Source organism: Equus caballus, chromosome 1 (genome assembly GCF_041296265.1).
Source record: "Equus caballus isolate H_3958 breed thoroughbred chromosome 1, TB-T2T, whole genome shotgun sequence".
NCBI classification, from domain to species: domain Eukaryota; kingdom Metazoa; phylum Chordata; class Mammalia; order Perissodactyla; family Equidae; genus Equus; species Equus caballus.
The window spans coordinates 67130122-67147573 of NC_091684.1; the positions used below are offsets into that span (position 1 = coordinate 67130122).

A 17452-nucleotide genomic window follows, 5' to 3' on the forward strand; every position below is an offset into this window, starting at 1 on the left:
CCCGTAGCCCTGGGCTCAGCCCAGGGTGTGTTTGCTGGACCTCCACTGACCCACAGTGGCCTCTCTCTCACCCTCGCCTATCAGCAGAGTGATAGCCACAGGCTCTTGGACTCCCAGTCCCCAGGATTGCGTAAATCCCCCCAGCAGTTTGCACCGCAGCCAGCTCAGGGCCCAGCAGCTCCAGCCTGGCCCAAGGTCTTGCCTGGGAAGCCCAGAATTCTTTTCTGGAATAAGAGCAACCACCCCACAGCAGGAAGGGCAAGCCGCCCTCATTCAAAGTCTCTTCTTGCCCCCTGGCTCTTGTCACCCTTAAAATATCAGGTAGGCTTAGTGGGGGCCCATTTTCCAGAGGAGGAGACTAGAATCAGAGAAGAGAAGGCATGAGACTTGGCCGGGGTGACGTGGCCAAGGCAGGACTCACCCAGGAATCCAGGCCCCTGGTCAAGCTCCTTTGGGGACCGAGCCACTGTTTCCTGTTCAAGGTCACAGGGCAGACGGGCCAGGGCTTGAGAAGAGCAGATGGAGGAAGAGAGCCCCCGGGGTGGGGTAAAGAGCTGGAGGGCAGAGGCCCTGAGTTGCTGTCTCTCCTCCTTGGCTCCAGCTACTTTAATTGGCTGAGTCCACCGGTGGCACTGACATTTACCTGGTAGGGAGGAGGGCCTCCACCCTCTTGAATCAAAATGCTAAAAATAACTGGGCCCAGCTTCCCAGGGCCCCTGCCCAGCCAGCGCCTGCCTGTCCGCCTCCACGACCTTTGTCCTGGGTGCTGAAAGCTAACTGCTTTGTGAGCGTGCAGCTCCTTCTGCTGAGGACTTCCTAGGGGTAGGCGCAGGATGGCATTGCACACTCAGCTCCTGAGACTGAAGAGGGGTCTTTGCAAGGCCTGCCTGTCCCCCAGGTATTGGGGAGATGGGCCCCTGACTGAAGTCCAGTCCCCATCCCTCTTTTCTCCCCATGTGTGCAGTACCCTGCCAGGCTGGCCACCCTGCCTTGGGTACTTGAGCCCCTTCCCTGAGCTGCCAGGGTTTCTCCTGGGCCACCTGTACTCTAAGGGAAGGGAGACTGTGCCCTCCTCCTCAGGGTTATCTAGGGCTCACCTCAAGTCCCGGCCATGCCCAACACAGACATATAAGCCAGGGCCTCCTGCCCTTACCCTGTGTATTCATCCCATCATATGAGCAGCCAAGAGGAGCCCAGACTTTGGAGCTGGACGCATTTAAACCAAGTCCTGTGACCTCAGCACATTTCTGAGCCTCTGCATTCTCATCTCTGAAATGAGCATCATTACTGACCTTGTAGTGTTGGTGCAAGAATGAAATGAGGTACTGGGCCCTCAGGAGAGCTGGATCCTGGGCCAGGAGGCCTGAGCACCCCTGTGCTTCCTTTCTCTTGCTGTGTAAATACAGCCTGGACACCTCATCCATTTGGTTCATGTGTTTGGACTGGAAGGGGAAGGTCTTAAAGACCCAGGCTGAGGACGGGGGACTCGGTCTCCCCAAAAACAAGGGTCCCTTGCCCATTCCTGTGCACCTCCACAGTGGCCTGCCACACCTGCCTGCCTGTATGTTTGTCAGTTCTTGCCCTGGGTCAGTATGACCATAGTTGTGTTAACGTTGGCCTACATATCCCTGGCTGTGGGGTCAGCCCAATGGCAATGGAAGTGGTTTTCTGGGTTCTGTGCTTGCCCGCTGTGAGAACCCGGCCAGTGGCTTAGCCCCTCCGTGTCTTGGTTTCCTCATCTGAAAATTGGAATAATAATGGCCCCTACCCCATGAGCATTGTGAGATTAAATTAGCAACATATGTACAGTGCTGAGAAAGGGTTCTGGCCCAGGGCGAGTGCTCGGTGTCTGTTAGCTGGTCCTCGTGTAGTAAGACTAGTCACAGCAGTGGGTACTAATAACAGCAGCCGCCTGCCGTTTGTTGACTGATTAGTGTCAGAGGCTAAGCACTTCACAGACATTATTTAATCTTCATACAACCATACTCAAGGTGCTCTTATAAGTTCTGTGTTCCAGATGAGGAACCTGAGGCACAGAGAGATCACACACAGTCTGAAAGTGGTAGAACTGAAAACCAGAATTAAGATTCAGACATCCTAGGGTGACCAACTATTTGGGTTTGCCTGAGACTGTTCTGGTTTTAGCAGTGAAATTTCCACATCCCAGAAACTTCTCAGTTCTAGGCCCACCAGGACAGTTGACCATGCTAGCCCCTCCAAATTCTCCACGCCACTCCTAAGCCCACTGGACTCCCTGGACCTCTTCCTTGGCTCTGGGGTTGGTGCACTCTGGGTTCAGGCCTGTCCTGCCCCTGCTAGACCCCCTTCCCACACCTCATAGATCCCTTTTCTAGCCAGATCGTCCTTGCCTATCCCCCATGGCCTGGCTGCAGTCTCCCCATCCAGCTTCCTCTTCTCTCCTCCCCCGCCTCTGCCAGCAGGAGGGGCATGAGTCACGCCTGGTGGATCCTGGGCTGGCCCTCCCCAAGCCTCAGTCTCCCCGTTCGTACTGAGGGCTTTGGCCCCTCTTCTCCTGCTTTCTAGAGATGCTTGAGAAGCTTCTCCCTAAAAGAAGGGAGGCAGAGCGAGCGCCTGCCCCCAGAGTGGGAGAGACTGCACTGGCCCTTCCGGGGCATTGATGGAGAGCACTGCTGACAAAGGAGAAAGGTCAGCAGGGGGACATAGTGGCGTTAGTGGCGGCCTGCCGGCCAGCAGTGCCCTCCCCCAAGTCAGGGCTTCCTGGGGGGAGGGGCCTGGTGCTCCTTGGGGTCCTGGTCAATTCGTATTGACTTAGGCGGCTGCAGGTTCAGCGAAGCTGGGCGTCCAAACCCCGGATGTCTCGGGGAGATGCATGGGTCGTCCTTGACACCTCCTTCTCACTCACCGCTGCACCCAACGGTTGATTCAACCTCCTTACCATCTCTGGATCTGTGTCCCTCTCAGCGCCCCCACCCTCTGCTGGTGTTCAGGTCTCACCTGCCTCTAAGTGACTGAACCCTTCCCAGCCCTCGCTGCCCTCCCTGGCTGCCCAGTGTCACCAGGAATAAAATCCAAATTCCCAGGCTGACATTAAGGTCCTTCTTGAGCTCAGTGAGGCTAGTCAGAGCTTCCGGTCTGTTCCCAAAGGCTTCAGTCTGCCATCCCCACCCTCAGAGTCTGTCCTGCCTTCTCTCCCTGCCTGGGGGCTTCTTCACCTAGACAGATCTTCCAGGATCTGGCCTGCCCCTTTCCTCCCTAGGACCCCCGCCCTCTGGGGGAGGTGGAAGAGGTCTCGTGTGAGGTATCAGGGCACCCTGAGTGCCAGGCTAGCTCTGCACCCAGTGCTCCAGCCTCACCCAGGCTGCAGGACCTGTGACCCGGATGCCAGCCCAATGCAGCGCCCATTCCATGCCATTCCTCAGACTCCCCCTTGAACTTCCCAGTGCATCTCACACCCCAGCTCCTGGAGGGGAGGAAGGCAGGAGCCGTGTCTTACCAGCTCACATGGAGGCCAAGTCCCTTGAGGACAGGAGGTGCAGTGGTTAGTACACAGGCTCTGGGGTCTGATCCTAGCTCCATCACTTGCTGGCTGTGTGACCTCAGGCAGTCACTCAACTTCTCTGAGCCTCAGGGGTATCATTTGTGGAATGTGGGTAATAACAGTCCCTCCTCACAGGATGGTGGGATTCAATGAAGTGATACATGTTCAATGTTTGCAGGGTCCTGGAACATTTCAAGGATCAGTAGAGTCAGCTCTCATCATCATCATCATCCTAGGGCAGGCAGGTACCATGCCCATGAGATGAGGGTCCTGCCTTCCAAATGGGCTCCTCCTGGTTATTTGAATGGACCTTCTACTTCTGCCCCGTCACTGTCCCCTCTCTGTCCTTCGTCCTGCCCCAGCACTCCCCTCCCATGTCTCCTAAGACCCCGGGAAGCCCAGGCCTCCCTGGCCTCATGTTGTCACCTGTACACCTGCCTTATCTGCCTGGTCCCCATGGCCTACCTTCAGAGCTGGGGCCAGGATTTATTGTGTTTCCCCCGCAGCCCCTCACAGGTGCCTAGAACACAGTAGGTGCCTAATAAGAGCTTGTCGGGTTAAGCCGATGCTCATCAAGCCAGAGTCACCTGTGAGAACAACACAGCAGTGACCAGCCAGGCCTCTGGGCCATCTGCAGGCTGCTGAGGGGTATTTCTGAGACTGGGCCTGAGCTGCCTTGCCCTGGGTGACAGCATGTGCCCACTCTGGCTTCTTCGATGCCAGGGTTTGGGGAAGGCGGTGGGCGGTGGGGAGAGCTGGGGTGGCACTAGGGCTGGACTGCCATGTTGGAAGGTTTTTAAGGCTGGTGCCTCTTCTGGTTCTCTGAGCAGTCTCACTGCTTGCCGGGGTCCTTTCTCCATCCCCATGGTTCTCTGTGAAACTGTGTTATTATATTTAAATAAATCAATTCCATTGTAGGGTTTTCCTGTTCTAGTGATGAGTTTACAGCACAAAAGCCATTGATTTCTCACAGCCCTGAAAACCAGCTGCTGAATAGCACCAGCTTGTCTTTGGAGAGGCATTTAGCAGCTCTGTGTGGCCCTTTCTCATCCCCCCTGCACTGTCCGCTGTCACGACCCCATCCCCACCCCCACCCCGCATGTCCCTCCTGCCTGCAGTGCACTGAGGTTGTGTGGAGGGAGATCCCCAGTGCCCGCCAGAGGTGGAATGTCATCGCAAAGGGCCCAGCCCTTTGTGCTGGTGAAACAATCCTAGTGGAGATTTTTATTGATTTTGGCCGAAGGCAGGAGCGCAACTTACAGAGCAGAGAAGTGGTGCGGTGTGATCTTCGTCTTCCCTTACAAGCTCAGAGCGGGTCCTGAGAGTGCCGCAGATGGCAGCTCAGGCACTGTTCCAGACCTCCATGGGGCTGCCTGGTTGCTCCCTTTTTAAAGGGAGGTTAGAGAGCCATCCGCACCAGGGAGGGGGAAGCTTCCCTTTGTGAAATCCTTTGGAGCTCTGTGTTCAAAGTCACAGTTAAACCACTGCCAGACTTTGCCTTTCAGAGCCCTGCCAGGAGCACGGGCTTATCTGAGCTTTCTAATGACCCCAGAGCTTGGGCGGGCAGGTATGATTGCTCCCAATTTAGAGACGGGTAGCCTGAGTCAAGGGCAGTCACTGGAGGGAGGGGCTGCTGCTTCTCCGTGGCCAAAGGTGCTCCGGTCCCATCTCTCTCCTCTTACTACCACCATTTTGCCGGCCCTTTACCCAGCCCTGGGCATTCTGTCTGCTGAGCCCGGGTTGTCAGCTGGATGGGCCTAGGTGGTCATCCTGCAGGGGTCTCAACTCAGCTGCCTGCAGCTTGCCGCACAAGCCTGTGAACTGGGCTGCGGTAAGGCAGAAGAGAGCAGCAGGGACTGTGACAAACTGGAGAGCGCCTGCCCCACCTAAATCCCTGAAAGCCCCTCAGGTTTTAATAAGCCCATGCCCGTATGCCTGTCCAGGAATGGGCTGTGGGCTGAGCCCGTCACTGTCTCTCCCCGATTCTAGTCCAATCCTTTGTTTTAGAGACAAGGATGTGTGGCCTGGAGTTGGGAGTGGCTCTTCAAGGTCACAGCCCAAGGCGCTAGTGGAGTGGGCTGTTAGCCTGGGAGGGGTCGAGGCCCCTTTGGCAGTGCTGTCACCCCTTGCCCCTTCCCTATCAGTCAGAGTTGAAGGGCAGGACAGGGGGCTCTGTTCTAGGGAAGACAGGCCCCCACTCTGGAGACCCAAGAGCCGCCTAGCATGCCCCTCCCTTCCCTTCGCCCTCAGAGCAGTCACCTACCCTCCCTCCCTCCTCTGCAGACAACTCTCCTGTCCCTGGTAATCAGGTTAGACTCCTGTTCCATGCTTGCTCTGCTGAGCTGGACCAGCTGCCTCTAATGGCCTGTCGACCTGGCCCTCTCCCTGGCTCTGGGGGTGGGAGAGGGGAAGCTAAAAAAAGAACTGTGAGTGGGAAGGGGCTGCCCCACTCCTTCAATTCAGACCTTTCCACAGCTTCTAGGATCAAGTCCAAACCCTTAGACTGGCATCCAAGACCCATCACAGTGAGGCCCTGCTTATTTCTCCAGCTGCCACACTCCTGATGCATTCTTTTCTGCAGTCGCAGGATGCTATTCCCACCTCCCTACCTTTGCACATGCAGCTCCTTTTGCTGCTTCCCACCTTCTCAGAAAACTCCTATGCACCCTTCAAAAGCCAACTCTTGTCTATTCCTCTGGGCTGCCTCCTCTCAGGACTCCTGCCTCTATATTCCCAATGGTGCTCTGCTGGTCTGGAACTTAATCCCTGTGTTTAGGTACATTATTCCTGGAACTGGTTACCCTTGAGTTCCTGGAGGAAAGGAAGAATATTCTGGAAGGATATACCTTAGGGTGCAGCACAGAGAAGTGCTCAGCGAAGGAATAGGACCAGCAAAGAAGAGAGAAGTAGGGACCAGGAGAAGGAAAGAGGCAGACAGGAGTGCACAGAACAGCTGCTCCCAGCCCCTCCACACCATTCCAGCCTAGTTCCTGCCAGTGAGGCTATTCCCAGTGACACGTGCAGGGCCTGAAATAGACACCTGGGGGCCTTGGTGGTGCACTTTCACTGCCCAACGCTAAGCACCCCCCATTCCCTGGGCACTGAGCGCCCTCTCCTCCGAGGGCTCAGTCCCAGCAGCCAAGACCCCTCCCCGACCAGTGCCCAGGCCTCACCCCTCTGTTCCTGCTAACTTTGCTTTATAAATAAACTGTATAAATATGCTCCTCTGATTTCTCAGAGCATGCGGCGGTTAAGGACTGGGGCACTGCTGCAGGCATAATTGTGCTACCGATTCCATCAGCTGCCTAATTACCATTCATTTTGCATTTATTTCTGCTAATTAAAAAGAGAGAAACTCCTAACAACTTTTACGTAAATACTGTATTTGTTCTATGTAAAGATGGGATGCTAATTTGCCTGTGATTAGCTGATTATCTAATTTTATAGCTGTCACACAGGACGGTCCTGTCTCCCCTTCACATCCCAGATGCCACTTGAAGCCCCCCATGAGGTGTGGGAGGAATGGGTTAAGGGAGGTCCACAGAGGTGGTTAGAGGGTGTGTCTGAGACCCAGGATCACTAGGAGCACCACACACGACTGTGGTTCAGGGAGGCTGCAGCTGACTGATAGAGCTGGGAAGACCCTTTGGCTCATTCACTGTTTCTGTGCAGATGGAGAAACTGAGGCTTGGAATGTTCCAGCAGCTGTCAGTAAGACAGTAGTAGAGACAAACCCCTGACCCAGGGTCCCCATCCAGTGCTCCTCCTGCTGTATCATGCTATTGTCAGGAAGAATTTGCAGGAAGATGGCTTTATCTGCAGCTGGAGAAATAGCAGGACTCAACTCCAGCCTGAGTGGAGGAAGGAGGTGGCCTGGTCTGAGCCCACGGCCAAACCAAACCTCCTTTGTGCCCTTCTGGAAACCTCTGCCTCCTCTCGCTTCCCCATCCAGCCCCTGGACCACACTTACCAGGGCTTGCTCTGGAGCCGAGGCTGGCTTCCCCAGGACTGGCCTGTCTCCAGCCCAGGGCCTTGCATACGTGGACCACCAGGACATGTGCGAGGGTTTGAATTTCAAATCTTAACATTACGTATTTATTTTCATGTGAATTCAAAAAATATGTAATTAATATGTCAAACTCATGATTTCACAGACAATATTGCTTTAGGTGAGGCCAAGTAAAAGGAAAGTGATTGATTCAACGTGATTTAGATAACAATACATAAATAATTTAGGTGGAGCATGGATGTGGCTTAAAGTATCTAGTAACTGAAGATGGGGACACATTCAGGGAGGGTCTGAGAACATTAGATCAGGAGGCCAGGCGGGTGAGGCCAGGGTCAGCAGCAGGGACCTGAGGACAGGGTGGGCCAGTCCGTGGCCTGCAGGCCACCACTGCTGCAGCCCATGCCAGGCATCAGTGCCCGTGCATTGTGCCCTTCTCCCCGGCCCTGCAGGCCATAGGCATTAGTCCACCACAGAGGGGTCATTGGTCCTGAGGCAGTTTAAATGGGACTCTGTTTCAGAGGCCAAGTAGTCAAACTCTGCTTCATTTCATACCAAGTGACCAGATGTGTGACTTCTTGGGGACTCCCTGGCCGACCAGCTCCCCAGGCATTGGTGGGCAAGACCCTGGCTAGCCTTCTGCTCTCTTTCTTCAGGGACAGTCTGAAAATGGCCAGGTCTAGACATAAAAGGCTTTGACTCAGCCAGGTGTCATCCGGGCAACCAGAAAGGTTGGGCAGGGTTCCAGTCCTGGCTGCCGCCTTCTGGAGCCTCAGTTTCCTCCTCTGTAACGTGGGAGATGGTTGTGCTTTCCTCCCAGTGTTGCTGAGAGGATCCCGAGAGCCGTGTGTGAAGCACCCCTCAGAGAAGCGCTCAGCGCATCTGGTGGTGAGCCCAATTCCGGCTCAGGAACCCTCTTGGCCACCTACTTGCCACCACTGTGTCTGTGCGAGGTGACTCCTCTGCTGCCAGGGATCTCCTGCTCATCTGCCCTTTTATTGCTCTGCACACAATTGGGGGAAGCCTGGAAGGCTGCAGGGGCGCAGGCAGATGGAAAACGAAGACAGAGAACAAAGGCCCTGGTCCGAGGACGCCAAAAGGCAGGGGCCTCCTCCTTCCGCCTGGCCAGCCCATCCGCCAGGCCAGGCCATGGCCACCCTCAGGCTGCAGGCGCCCTGCCCCACCACACAGAGACCAGCCTCCGACCTTGTGTGGGGTCACTGCCTGCTGGGTGACTCCCAGGAAGTCACTTCTCTGCAAGCCACCTTTTCCTTATCTGTCAGATGAGGGCGTTGGACAGCGTGCTGTGTGACTTTCAGCAAATCCTGAGCCCCCACAGTCTCTTTGGGGCAGGCCCAGCCTATCTCTAGGATACCCCTCAGTCCCAGGAAGTCAAGATGGTGCCCACTTCTGCCCATAGAGAGAACGCCAGCATGCCCCAAGGCAGAGCAAGCCAAGCAGAAGGCCTGTTTACTGCCAAGATCTTGGGGCTGGGCCCTTAAGCATCTTCATGGAAGAACAAACGGCTTAATCAGAGGCGGCTTAACTCAGTGTTGGCCCTAGGTCACTGCTGCTGTTGGAGCCTTGAGGGAGGGAAAACTCTTGGTCCCTCCAAAGAGCAGTGGTTGAGGGCTCATAATGGCACCAACGCCAGGCTATCTGGGGTCACATCCTAGCTGTGTGACCTTGGGTTGTTTTCTTAACCTTTCTGTGTCCTTATCTGTTAAAATGGGTATAGTACCTACCTCATAGGTTGTGGTGAGATTAAATGAATTAATTCACATAAAGTACTTAGAATGCTACCAGATAAGTGTCTAGCAATGTTAGATATTATTATCATCAGTTTCATCACTATTATTGATTAGAGGTGGACTTACTGGGAAACTCATGAAGCTTCAGCCTCCAGGCCCCTCCCCTGCACCGTGGGAGTTTTGCTGGCAGCTGTGTTCTAGGTTGGGAAGGGCAGCAGGTTGCCAGCAGGAGCGTTTCTGTGTAAGCATTTCTGGTAAATTTTTAAAGGGGCCTAGATTCCTAAGGCCCTAGGAATTTGTTGTCATCTCTTTTCTTATGCTACATATGTATTTGTAATTTTATATATGTATCTAAAGAGGACCTCCAAAATAGTATATGCTTTGGGTCCTGCAACCCTAGACCACCCCCTACTTATTTCTGTTACCATACTGTATCTGAGGCCTGGCCCCGAGCTGCCCACATGGTGGCCCCAGCAGGAGGATGGACCAGGCCTCAGGACTGGAGGGACCTAACTTCTCACCCTGTACACAGCCATGTATGTGCAGGCTCACTCCGAGCACCCCAGACTGTGGCCCACACCCCACACCCCAGGCTGAGGAGCCCTGAGGAGAGCAGGCAGGGAGAATGGGACCCTCAGGGAGGGTCTCCTGAAGAAGAGCCCAGATGCACAGTGCAGACGCCTGCGCCCTGGGCCCGGTGCCCCTGCACTACAGGCTGGAGGTTCCCTTGCCCCCACCCGTGTGTGCCCTGGTGGGCAGGCACAAGGGGCGGTTGGGGCCGTGGGAAGCAGGTTGCTGAGTTGAAACAGTTGCCCCTGAGGCTGTCACCAGGGTGGCTGGCTGGGTGCCAAGCCCCAGTTTACTGCCAAGTGGAGGCCCAGGACAACCCCTGCTCTCTGAGAGCTCTTGAGGTAGGTACAACCACAAAATCCGCACCTGGAAGGGCGAGGAGTAGGCAGAGGGAGGCGGTATTAGACCCTTTCGCATCAGGCATTTTGGAGAGAGCAGTCAAGAGAGCCCAGAGATCGTGAGGGCTGGACCTTGGGGGAGAGCCTCCTGCAGGATGGGCCCTTGCCTTTGGAGGCCCCCAGAAGAGTGGGCGCCGTGGGCCCTGGAGCCTCCACCGGCAGCAGGGCCTCTCAGCTCGGGCTCTGACAGGGACATTTATAACTCACAGCTGTGCGGTCCTGGGCCCAACTGACTGTGGTAAACCGATCTGGCTTCAGGAAGTCGCGTCCCCAGGCCACTCCCCACCCCGACCCCACACTCTCCTTCACCTTCTGACACTCACATCCTGTTCTCTGCAGGAGGGGTGGGCAGCCAGGGCACAGGGCCAGGGGCTCCGCCGGGGTCTCCAACCTCTGGGCAGAGTGGGAGAGGACAGAGAGGCTCAGTGAAGCCCAAGAGCTGCAAGGCGGGGCCTCCAGGATCGGCAAGGTCTACTCCTCAAGGCACGCCCAGGGAGACCCAGGCCCAGACAGCACAAGAGGCCATCCCAAGAGCCCACAGGAGCCGAGGTCGTGGAGCTCAGGGGTTCCACAGCTAACCAGAGAGGGGATTATGCTTTAGCCTCTGCTGACCAGCTCCAGCCTGTGGGAGCCCAATGGAAAGGGGCAGAGGTGAACCAGCGGCCTCAAAGAATGCAGAGAAAAGATGCTATCTTGGACCCTGGGCCTCTGCATGGCCTGCAGCCCTCCATTGAGACACCTGATCCTGGGACCAAATTCCTCAGAAGGCCTTGTGCCCATCCACCTAGATTCTTACAGTGAAGTTCACATTTGGGGAAAGACATGGTCTTGCCCAGTGCTTGGGAGAAAGGACAGTCCTGAGAGCACACCGTACCTTTGACCACTCACCTCCCTTGGCCTTGTTTGCTGACAGATTCTGTCTGCTGCCTGCCTCTCCTCATGAGTCTCTTTCTCCTTCTGTACAGGGAGTGGGTTGAAAAACAATAGTGAGTTTGCCAAAGCTTGGCCTGCGTAACTCTGGTAACCTCTGACACGATTCTAGAATTAGATCGTACTTGAAAGAATATATTTTTGTTTTATTAGTCATATACTTATTAAGGTGTATTAGAAATATAAAACTAGCATATCAAACCTAATATTTCACAGATATGCTTGCTTTGGACAAGGCCAGATTTATTGGAGCTAAAAACAGTGAGATGAAGTAAAAGTAAATATTAATTCAGCATCATACAGATAGGACTCAGCTGGACCAAGCATCATGAAGGGCATAGGAGAGGCCTGAGGTTTGGGGCACACAAGATAAATGATCACTAGGGCTCTTCACTGCTTTAAACTCTATTTCTAGGCCGCCTCTGTCCATTTTAAGCAAAACGTCCAGCCTTGCACACTGAAGGGGACACGGGGGTGGGGAGTGAGGAGGTGCTCGCTCATAAAATGGCTCCAAGCGTTGCTCAGAGATCTGCTGAGCAATTCATAATCAGGAAAGAATTCAGGCGGGGGTCAGAGAGTGGCTTTGGAAGTGGTTGCTGGCCGGCTGTGTGAGATAGTTCCCTGAAGCCAGGCACGGCACAGCGAGGAGGACACTGTGAGGGCCAGCAGGCCCAGCTAAAAATACCCCCAACAGCTTCTCTCCATCACCCTGCCTGGGGGCTGCACAGGAAGGCCATGGCTTTCTGCTTTTCTCACCAGGAGGAAAGAGATGACAACACAAGGCCCCCGGGGCCCAGAAGAAACAAAACTTATATAGAGTTTAAAATTTTTTCTAAATCTCACTAGGAGGAGTTGGCTGGCTTGTTGGAGTGCTGCAGGGTGGGGAAGACAGCCGGCTCTGATAAATCAGGCATCCCGGGACGTGCTTAAGTGGCCCAAGAGGCCACCGAGATTAGCCTGGCATCAGGGACAGAGATGGGAGGGAGTGGACTGCTGTCTGCTGCCCTGGCCGCACACACGTGTCCTGTCTCTCTCCCTGTATACTCAGGACGAGCAGGGTGAGGAGGCCTGTTGGTGTCAAACCAGTACTTCAGGGGGTGTGAGGAGAAGAGCCCCTGTCCATCACTCTGCTGCCAGACATGGAAAGGTAACACCAGACCCCGGATGCCGTGATGCCGAAGCCACACTGCCGTGGTCAGGCAGCCGGGTAGAGACGAGGGTCAAAGCCGAGGGTTGTCAGCCTTTTCTCCCAGCCCTTCTTGACTGGGCTGCAGGGCTTCCCTGGAACTCCTTGGATGTGTCTGGCACAAAACGGTTCTGGTCTTTAGTTTGTCCATCTCTAAAATGGGTCCCCCGCTTACTCCAGTGCTCGAGGATTCTGTGAATCAGTGGGGCCTGATTGTGTTTGGAGTTAAGCTGTCTTTGCAGCCTATCTCAGTTTGAAGTCTGGGGCACAGGTGGGGTCCTAGCCCCTGTGGATGGAGCATTAAGGTCACAAGGTCAGCAGGGCCATGCGGGCCTTGAGACGGGAGGATTTTCTGAGGCAGACCTGGCCGGAAATGTGTCTTGCTGGAGATGTAGCAGTGGTCTCCTTAGTGGCAGTATTTGAAACTCCAAAGTGATCTCCCTGGCAGCTCTGGGAAAGAATTATTATCTGCATTTTCAGACCACGAAACCAAGGCCCAGTGAAGTTGATGGGCCTGCCAGGGGTCACACAGCAAGCTGTGGCCACATGAGAACAGCTCAGCTTTATCCTATTTGCCGTATCAGCTTCTACAGTTTTACTGCACTGCACTGGTGTGGCCCGTCCTCCCCAGAGAAGTCCAGCTGTCGAGCTGAAGCAACCACCTGTCCTTATTGTGTACCCATGGTGGGGCCTGTCCATCCATCCATACACTCACCTATCCATCTGTCCATCCGTCCCTCCTCCCACCCAACCATCCTTCCATCCATTGATCTATCCATCCGCCTATGTACTCATCTATCCATCCACTCAGTCATCCAACTATTCCTTTACTCATTGTTTCACATGTCAAACCCTCACTGACTCTTGTGCCAGGCCAGGCCTGCACTCAGGGCTGGGAAAATGGAGCAGATGCAGCCCTGTCCTGAGATGATGTGATCTGCAATGGAGCGATCTGCAATGGAGGCAGACATGTGATCCCAGAACCAGGCCCAGTTCTTTAAGTTCAGTGCTCAAGGATTGTGTAGTGCATGTCACTGCATGGGGAGGGGAGGAAGGACCATGTGCTAGTTCTGCAGGCAGGCATTCAGGGAAGGCTTCCCAGAGGAAGCAGCATTATTCATTTATTTATGCCGTAAATGTTTATTGAGAAAGTCTCCACACCAGGAACTGCTTGATGTTTGGAGATACAGCAGAAAATGAAACAGACAAAACTCCCTTTCCTTGTGCTCACATTCTCATGAGGAGACGTGGACAATAAAATCCTAAAATGTGAATATGTAATATGTCAAGTGATGCTAAGTTTTAAGAAGGGAAATTAATCTGGGTAAAGGAACAGAGTCTACAGGGTGGGGTAAAGTGTTCTTTGACAAAGGGTAGCCAAGGAAGGCCTCTGACAAGGTAACATTTGAACAGAGACCTGAATGCGAGGAGGGAGTGAGCTGGGGTGCACTTGGCATGTTCAGGGAAGTAGCAGGCGGGCCGTGTTTCTGGAGTGAAGTGAGGGGTGGGAGGGGAATTCACAGCAGTCCTGGAGGGCTCACTCACGTAGGTGGGCAAGAGTGGAGCAGGGAGATGGCTGGGAAACTGGTGCGCACCTCCAAGTGGAGGTGGTGGTGGCTGGGATGAGAGGTTGCAAGGGAAGGGATGAGAAGCTGTCAAAGTATGCATATATTTCAAAGACCTTGCAGACAGGCCTGTGGGTGGATTAGAGGTGGAGAGTGAGAGAAGAAGGGGACAGTCCAGGAGGGCTCTTGGGTTTGGGGCAGGAGGCACTGGTATAACAGAGGTGGTCATTTACTCAGCCAGGGATGACGCCAGGGGAGGGCTGAGGGACGCCGAGGAGTTGTGTGTTAGATACAAGTTTGAGATGCCTTGAGACATCCACATGGAAAGGTTGAGTAGGCAGTTGGATCTTTGAACCTGGGAGGCAGGGAGAGGTCCTGACTGGAGATGTAAGTGTGGGGCCGTCGTGTGTAGATGATGTGCAAGCCATGAGGCTGACAAGGTCACCTCAGAGCCAGTGGAGATGGAGTGGATAAGAAGCCTGGGTCTGAGTCACGGGGCATCCAGCCCGAGTGGAAGGGAAGACGGGGTTGAGGGCAGTAAAGGAGATGGAGAAGGTGCAGCAGGGAGGGAGGAGGAGGACTGGGAGAGCAGGCTCTCAATGGATGAGGACGATTTTGCTGGGCAGTGCAGGGAAAGGGCACTCCAGGCAGAGGGAACAGCATAACAAAGGCTCAGAGGCCTCAATCACCGAGCCTTGTGTGGAGGGGCTAGGGACCAAAGCAGCTTCCCGTCCACTGCTGGCCATACAGAGGCCAGGCCCACGGTGTCTGTCTGGGCCGTGGGGCCCATGTCCAGGGCTCTCCCTGTCACCCTGGCCTGGCTGAGCATCCTGCCCTGATGCCTGCTCACTGTGCACTTTCATTTGAGAAGCTTCACCTACTCCTGACCCCCCATCTCCTTTTGGGGCTCTCTGGACCCATGAGACCTCTCCCTTGCCTGGAACACTTGTCTGAAAACACAGGGCTCAAGATGCTGCACCCCAGGGGAAGGGCACCCAGCAGCTTCCATTTGAATCCCTGAGCTCTGCCTGGATCCCTTATTGTAAAAGAAATGGTGGGAACTTCTTGGACTATGAGTGCATGTCACAGCTGCCGCACGTGCTCACCAGTTAGAGCAGAGGAGCTCTCTGCCTCTCCTGGGCAACTGTGTGCGTGTTTGGCGACGGGCATCCACCCTTGTGTGTCTGTGGTGTTTCACACCCGGTACTCACCAGAGAGAATAGCCATGGCTGGGTCAGGGATGGCTGCAGAGAGGAGCCACAGCCCTGAATGAACATTAAGGCTGGGCAGGTGCTCCACGTGGTGCTCGAGGCAGAATGGGAGGTTGGGGGAAAGCGTGCTGCTGGCCGGGGGCTGTTGGGGTGCAGTGCAGCCTCTCTGCCCAGGGAAATACGGCCTGATGTGCCTGGGATATGCCCAAGGCTTGGGAGACTGTCCCACGCTGAGAATAGGATGGAGCTGACCAGGGACGTGGTGATCCCCATGTTTCTCGGGGAGATGCCCTCTGACTCTGCTTCGGACTGGGGGAGCCACAGGAAGCCACTCTGATGATGCATGCCTCTGTGGCAGGTCAGTGGCAGGAGGCTGGAGGTAATCTAACAAGTGTGCCAGGCAGATAGGACAAGTAATCCTGTGCCTTTAGCCTCACTTTTCTTTAAGCCTGTCCCCACCCAGTCTTTCCCTAAATCCTTCCACTGCCTGGGTGACGTTGGGTGGGAGTGGACTGATGGCTATTGAACAGATGAATAGACTACAGTAGGAGAGGAAGAAGCTTGCGTGATGCCACAGCTAATAAGTGGCAGAGCCGAGCTTGGAACCTGGTTCATCTGAACTCCAAACCCATGCTCTTATCACTGCCCTCTGCCATCTCCTAGCATATCCAGACTCGCAGGCACTTCATGTAAACCACCTCTCCAACTTCCTCATTTTACAGATGAGGAAACAGAGGCCCAGAGAAGGTAAGACACTTGCCCAGGGCCACACAGGAAGTCAAGGGCTGAGCCTGTAGCAGAATCGGTCTGGCACAGTGTGTCCACCCACCCTCACCCCTCGTTGGCAGGTGCAGGGATCCCGTCCTGGACCCTGCCCACTTCCTCTTGGAGCACCCACTGGCTTCTGTCCTCCAGCAGCCTTTGGCACTCTCCTGGTGAAAGCACCAAGTTCCTCATCAGAAGGCTGCATTGTGCCAATTGTTTAAATATAGATTACTAATGAAATGCCTTTCATTGCCTTCCCAGTGAAGAGTTCCCGTGTAAAGTTAATTTGCAGTGTTATGTAAATTCTGTTTAACTTCAATCAAGTTTCTAATTATGTTTTTACCTCAGTAATTCCCATTTGATTTGTCTTCTCCTGTTAGGTATTTAATGTTTGGTAAGCGAGTTTGCCTTCCCTCGGCTCTCGGTTTTCTGAGGCCCTCTCCCTCCCTGACCTCTGTCTGCCTTTCCGTCTTTCTCCTCCCCCTGGCCCCTCCCTTGTGGGTCATGGCCCACTGCTCCTCCCCCACCTCCTCTCCTCCCCCCACCTCCTCTCCTCCCCCACCTCCTCTCCTCCCCCCAACTGCTCTCCTCCCCCCACCTCCTCTCCTCCCCCCACCTCCTCTCCTCCCCTCACCTGCTCTCCTCCCCCCACCTGCTCTCCTCCCCCCACCTCCTCTCCTCCCCTCACCTGCTCTCCTCCCCCCACCTGCTCTCCTCCCCCCACCTCCTCTCCTCCCCCCACCTGCTCTCCTCCCCCCACCTGCTCTCCTCCCCCCACCTGCTCTCCTTTCTCCTTCCTTCTGCGTCCTGTTGTCCACCTTCTCCTTCTTCCCCTTCTGTTTTCCTCTGCTCTGTCTGGCTTTGTGTCTCCCCGCCTCTTCCCATATCCTCTCTTCTTCTCTCCCGCCCTCCCTCTCTCCCTCAGTTGCCATCTCTCCCACATTCCTTCTTTCTATTTCCCCATCGCTCCTTCTCTCTCGCTCTCCCCCATTTCTGTTCCTTCTGTCTCTCTGTGCCCTCTCCACCTGCATTCTGGGGCTCTCTGGGCTCCTTTCTCTCTCTGTCCTTGTTCATACCCCATGTTCCCCCCATTCATTTCCTCCCTCTTTTACCCTAGAGACCTTCACAGAAGCTGTGTGTGGGGGCTGCTCCCGCATGCGCATGGGACAGCTGGAAGATGAGGTAGGGCTGGCGGGTGTGCATCCCTATAGAGCCCAGGGCCTGGCCCTTGGAAACCTTGTCAAGAGCTTTGTAGAAGACGGGCCTAGCTCAGCGCTGGGGGCCCAGCCCCTGGAACGGTGCCTCCTGGTTAAGAACATGGACGCTGGAGGTGGAATCTCTGGGTGCAGACCTCAATTCACCCCCTACTAACCATGTGGCCTTCAGGCTGCTGATCCCTCATCTGAGAAATGGGGTGACAACATTACCTCCCTCACAGAGCTGTTGTGAGGGTTCAGTGAGATAGCAAATGCAGAAGGGCTTAGCGAGAGGCCTGGCTGGAAGTGGCTTTTATTTGAGAACTCTTGGCCACACCCCTCATTTCTCTATGG

The 17452-nt window shown here is 54.9% G+C and overlaps 1 protein-coding gene across 28 annotated transcripts in view; it reads left to right on the forward strand.

The window, feature by feature from the left end:
* ZMIZ1 (zinc finger MIZ-type containing 1) overlaps positions 1–17452 on the forward strand; it is a 238649-nt gene that overhangs the window by 55864 nt on the left and 165333 nt on the right. The window lies entirely within an intron of this gene.